This window comes from Chrysochloris asiatica, unplaced genomic scaffold, assembly GCF_000296735.1.
Source record: "Chrysochloris asiatica unplaced genomic scaffold, ChrAsi1.0 scaffold00142, whole genome shotgun sequence".
Taxonomy (NCBI): Eukaryota; Metazoa; Chordata; class Mammalia; order Afrosoricida; family Chrysochloridae; genus Chrysochloris; species Chrysochloris asiatica.
The window spans coordinates 3,289,100-3,295,099 of record NW_006408660.1 but is presented as its reverse complement, the minus strand read 5'-3'; the positions used below and the strand labels follow the sequence as shown (position 1 = coordinate 3,295,099).

Sequence of the window (6,000 nt, the reverse complement as noted above, 5' to 3'; positions counted from 1 at the left end):
TGGATGCCTTTTATTTCCTTTTCTTATTGCTCTGGCTAGGACTTCTGATACAAAATCGAATAGAAGTGATGAGAGCAGGTACCCTTGTCTAAGGCAGAGCTCAGTTCTTTCTCTAGCTTTACATGTGTGCCCTGGATCATATTGATGAGTTTCCCTTCTATTTACATCTGTTTTAGGGTTTTCATCAAAAAATGTTGGATTTTGTCAAATGCTTTTTCTGCATTCATAGAGATTATCATGTGGTTCTTTTCCTTTGTTCTGTTTAAGCCGACTGATTTTCTAATGTTGAACTATCCTTCATTCCTGGAGTAAATACCCCTTGGTCATAGTGTATGGCTTTTAATATGCTATTAGATTCCATTCTGTAGTGTGTTCCTTTTTTATCCCGCCCCCCCCCCAACTTTTTCTTGTGTGAAATGAGTGAAGGTTACAGGCAAGATCATCAGCTTTGCATTCAGCAAATTATAAACTAGTGTTTTCTTGAGAATTTTTACATTCATATTCATAAGAGAAGGAACCTTGGTGTTGCACTCAATTAAGTATTGAACTGCTAACTGAAAGGTTATCAGTTCAAACCCACCAGTTGGCTCTGCATGATAACGGTGAGGTGGTCTGCTTCTAGAAACATTTACAGCCTTGGAAACCCAAAGGAACAATTATTTTCCTTTGCAATGATTTGAAATAGATTCCATGGCAGTGGGTATGGTTTGGTTTTTGTTATTCGTAAGAGAAACAGACTGATTGTTTTTTTGTAGTGTTTTTGTCAGACTTGGGTATCAACGTTATGTTTGGTGTACAGAATGGATTATAGAGTGTTCCTTTTCTGTCTTTTTAAGAGTTTTAGTAAGAATTGGTTTCAATTTTTCTTTGAATGTTTGGTCGAATTCTCTGGTGAAGCCATCTGGTCCAGAACTTTTTTTTTATTGGGAGTTTTTTTTAGCACTGATTGGATTTGTTCACGGTGTTTGGAGACATTCCATTTTCTCTTGAGTCACTTTTGGTTGGTTGTATGCTTCTAAGAAGTTGTCCGTTTCATCTAGACCATTCATTTTGCTGACATACAGTTAGTGATATTTTGTCATAATTGTCTTTATTTCTGTAGGCATTTATTGCTGTACAAACTATTTACTGTTTTTCTCTGAGTACTGCTTTTGCTGCATCTCATAAGTTTTGGTTTGTTGTGTTTTCATTTGACTATAAGAAATTTGTGATTTTTCCTTTGATAAAGATCTCTTTGACCCATTGGTAGTATAATAGTGGGGGAAAGATGAGGCATTCTGCTCCCGTAAAGATTTACAGCCTCAAAAACCCTGTGCCAGATCACTATGAGTCCGAACCGACTCCATGGAACTTACCAACAATAAGTAGTCCTAGTGTGGCACTGTAGTATCACAAGGTTAAACCACAAGGTTGGTGGTTTAAACCTACCAGCTGCTTGTTGGAAACCCTGTATAGGCTTGCAGTGAGTCAGAACTGACTCAAAGGCACTTAACAATAGAAGTCTGAAAGACCCTAAACCCAGACTCTCATAACACTGGACCACAGGTGGGATGCAGACAGAGGAGTCAGGGGATGTGATTGTGGGCATGGGCATTGAGTCTTTATCTGGCAGGTAGGTGGTGGTGTGCTTGTGCAAGCAGAACAGCAGGAAGGGCCTGCTGCCACCTCCTGTTGTTCCTCTGGCCTCTGCCAGCAGTCCTTGCAGCAGCAGTAGCAAGAGTGGCAGCAGCTGCAGCTGGAAGTCCCATAAGTTTTGTTGTTGTTGTTGTTTTTTGAACTTTTTAATGTGAATAGAATGAAGATTATAGATATGATCATCAGCTTTACATTCAACAAATCATATACTTTGTTTTAGCTCAATGATTACAATCTCCTCCCTGAAACAACAGTTGTCCTACTTCCTTCCTATGGCTGCCCATTTACATTTCACAAATGAGCAAAGCAAAAATATTGCATGCACACATACAAGATAAAAATTAGATATCAATTTAAATATCCAAAGGGCACATTCTGCAAGCCAACTTCCTGCCCACAGGCACATAGTCTTACTCAATCCAGGGACCTAGAGCCTGCAGCTTGCTCTGTCTCTCCATGCCACTGCCTCTGCCACCATTTCTGCTGTTGCCGCTTCCCTAGGTAGGGATCTCATGATCCACTCATGCTCTTCCTTCTTAGTGGTCCTGGGATTGTCTGTTCCTGAAATGAAAGATTAACTACTCCTCGCTTTTAGTTGCACATCTTCTATAATTTCAGTTTTGATGGTCACAGTTAATCCTGTAAACCAATACTCACAATTGAATCATAAAATCCTATCAACATCATCCCCTACCCCTTTTACCACACCCATCTGGAAATGAGGAAAACTATTCAGTGAGGATTCTGCCATAAGGTTTTAATATGATGCTTGCACAACTTCCAAATCACATAATGTCCTACTTTGCAGAGTGTAGTGTGCATGTTCAGTGATGTTTACCTGTATATATAGTTTTTGACGTTTTTTTTTCTTTCAAGTTTTTATTGTGAATAGGGTGATAGCTTGGGAGAACATCAGCCTTACATTCATCCTCTCGTACTTCGTTTCATTGCAATGACTATAATCCCCTCCATGCATCATTATTCAACAACATTTGCTTCCATTCCCTCTTTTTTTTTTTTTTTTTATGTACACGGAAGCACTCAGGAATATATAACCATTCAGACAACCAAAGGGCATACTCTGCAAGCCTGCCCCCTAGGGGGGCTGTCAACATGTAGTTTCTCTCCCTCCCTGAATCCAGAGTCCCCAGCTGCTCCATCTCTCCATGTCATGTCTCTGCCTCCATCTCCCATCATTACTTCTCTGGTTAGGGTCCTGCACTCCGCTCTTCTCCCTTGATGATCCCAAGGTCTTCTGTTCCTGGTCTGCAAGATCAACCACTCCCCTTCTATTGTTACAAAATGTCTGCTTTTTGTTACACAATGTCTACCTTTTGTTATTAAAACATCTACCTTTGTTACAAAATATCTGCCTTTACATTTGCACTCAGTCCTGATAACAATTATTCACTATTGAATCATAAGAGTCTTATCCCCATCTCCTTTCACCAGCCCCCTAGAGAGGTTGGAAATTCAGTGGAGATTCTGCCTTCCTCTGCACCCTCTGAAACTAAGCTCCCTCTTAAAAACTTGTAAGCCAGTCACTTCGTGCCTTTATGCTGTAGCCCCACCCCCATGTACCTGTATATATAGTATTGACTCTACATTAAGATAGGCTAATATAACCTGTAGGAGCCCTGGTGGTGCATTGGTTAAGCAATTGTCTGCTAAATGAAAGGTTGGTAGTGCGAAACTACCAGACACTTTGTGGGAGACAGATAAGGCAGTCTGCTTCTGCAAAAATGAACAAACAGTATGGGTCAGTTTTACTCTGCCATGTAGGGTTGCCCTGTAGGATGGTTAAGCATGGGATTGTGAACCACAGGTTGGTGGTTCAAGCCCACCAGCCATTCTACAGGAGAAAGATGAGGCGTTCTGCTTCCTCATAGATAGATATATAACCTTGGAGATCCTTTATAGGGTCACCGTGAGTTGGAACTGACTCGGTGGCACTTAACAGCAACAACATAAGGTTGCTGTAAGTAGGAATTGGCTTAACAGTAATGGGTTTACTGTAACTTGCTATATATTGAGTTCTGTTTTGGCACTGTGGGTTAATGTGCTGCACTGCAAGATTGATTTGAACCACAGGTTGATGGTTCAAACTTACCAGCTGCTCCTCAGAAACCCTATATGAGTCACTATGAGTACAAACCGACTTGATGACACTTAGCAACAGTAACAGCATTGTTTTTTCATGAGAGAGTATTAGGAATATGACATTGAATTATGGGCCATCCTAATCATTTAGAGTTAGTATCAGCTGCATGATATTGTTAATCCTGAGTGAAACGTCATTTTCAATCCTGTAGTTAAGTTTTAAATAGACTTTAGGGGGATATTTTATTTACTTATTTTTAAAACTTATTATGTGAGTTGAGTGTAGATTTACAAAGCAAATCATCAGTTTTACATTGAACAAATCATATACTTCCTTTCATTACAATGGTTGCAGTCCTCTCCTTGTGTTAACAGTATTTACCTCTATTTATTTTAACTCTTGCGCTCCTTTATGTGTCTTCTATTTTCATCTTTCTTCTGCCATCCTTCCTCGTGTTGTATATTGCCTTCCCCGTTCCCATTATATTAGGATAAGCACTAGATAGATCATAAGGCTGGTTTTTAAACCTGCGTGGTTGGCTGTTCAAATCCGCCAGTTGCTCCATGGAAACTCTACACAGGGTCTCTGTGAGTCGCAACTGACACAACTCTCTAGCTTGTGAATAAATTTGTCTTTCCTCTCACCTCCCCACCCCCAAACCCATAACCATCAGCCTGTGAATACATTTGTCTTTCCTCTCACCCCCCCCACCTCCAACCCCATAACCATCATAGAATGTTTCTTTTATCAAGAAAACCTTTTTTTAACTTTTTACAACAATGGTTATATACAAAATTAGTTCTTTTGTGATTGAATAATTGTATTCATCATAATGCCTTCCAGGTTCATCCATGTTATGAGGTGCTTCACCGATTTGTCTTTATTCTTCAACGTTGCATAGTATTTCAAGTGTATATACCAAAGTTTGTTTAGCCATTCTTCTGTAGATGGACATTTAGGCTGTCTTCATCTTTTGCTATTGTGAATAGTGCTGCAGTGAACGTGGGTCGATGTGTATCTATTTGTGTCCTGGATCTTAATTCTTAGATACATAACAAGAAGAGGAATGGTGGGGCATATGATAAATCTATTTCTAATGTTTTGAGGATGTAACTATTTTGGTGAAGTTCTTTGATGCTCATAGGTGTCTAATTTTTATGGGGTTCTAGTCATCTATTTTGTCTTTCATTTATATATTTTCAGTTATTTTCGCTAGTGTATTTATGCCATTGTCCCTATTTTTTCAATGGTGATCTTTATAGTTTTAGGTTTTGTATCTCAGTCTTTAATCCATGTGGAGTTTATTTTTGTATATCGTATGAGCTGTGGGTTTCAGGGGATACTTTTTTTTCACATTTTTAAAAAATGTTTTATTGTGAATTATGTGATAGTTTACATGGGAGAACATTAGTTTTACATTCATCCTATCATGTATCATTTCATTGCTATGGTTACAACCCCCTCCATGCATCATCAACCAACCAAAGGGTATACACTATAAGCCTGCCCCCTAGTCATCAGCACACAGCCCCTCTCCCTTTCTGTCTAAAGTCCCCAACAGCTCCATCTCTCCATGTCATCGTCTCTGCCTCCATCTCAGGCATCACTGCTTCTCTGGGTAGGGTCCGCTCTCTGCTCTTCACCCTTGATGGTCCCAGGGACCTCCGCTCCTAGGCTGAAAAGTTAATCACTCCCCTCCTTGCTACAAAATGTCTACCTTTACAATTCCAACCCTCACAAGCAGTCCAGATAACAATTATTCACTACTGTATCACAAGAGACCCATCTGCATTTCATTTCATCATCCCCTCCATGACAGATTGTATACTACTCAGTGGAGATTCTACCTTCCTCCATGCCCTCTGAATCTAGGTTCCCTCTTGAAAGCTTGTAAGCCAGTCACTTCTTGTCTTTGTACCCCCCCCCCCCCATATACATATACATTTTGGGTAGCCAATGTCCAAGTTGCCCATTCCTGTCTACTCTGTGTATGGAGGGAGTGGGAATGAACCTCACTGTAAGGATTTGTTTCCTCTTTTGAGCTACTGCATCCATAGGTGTAGGTCAAGTTCATCAAATTGTATCAGGTTACTCTTTTTTTCCTGTTTTTTCTTCTTCTGGTTGAGCTCTGATCATCCTGTCATTGAAGCCAGGTCAAGTGGGTATTATCTGTAAGTGTGAGTGTTCTTGTGCATATGCCTTCTCTTCTTATCCTCTGGACACTTCACTCTCCACTCTAGTCCTCTGTGGCTATGTCACTGGCT

The 6,000-nt window shown here is 40.1% G+C and overlaps 1 protein-coding gene across 1 annotated transcript in view; it reads left to right on the top strand.

The window, feature by feature from the left end:
* NAA25 (N(alpha)-acetyltransferase 25, NatB auxiliary subunit) overlaps positions 1 to 6,000 on the top strand; it is a 157,616-nt gene that overhangs the window by 46,607 nt on the left and 105,009 nt on the right. The gene's annotated exons all lie outside the window — the stretch shown is intronic.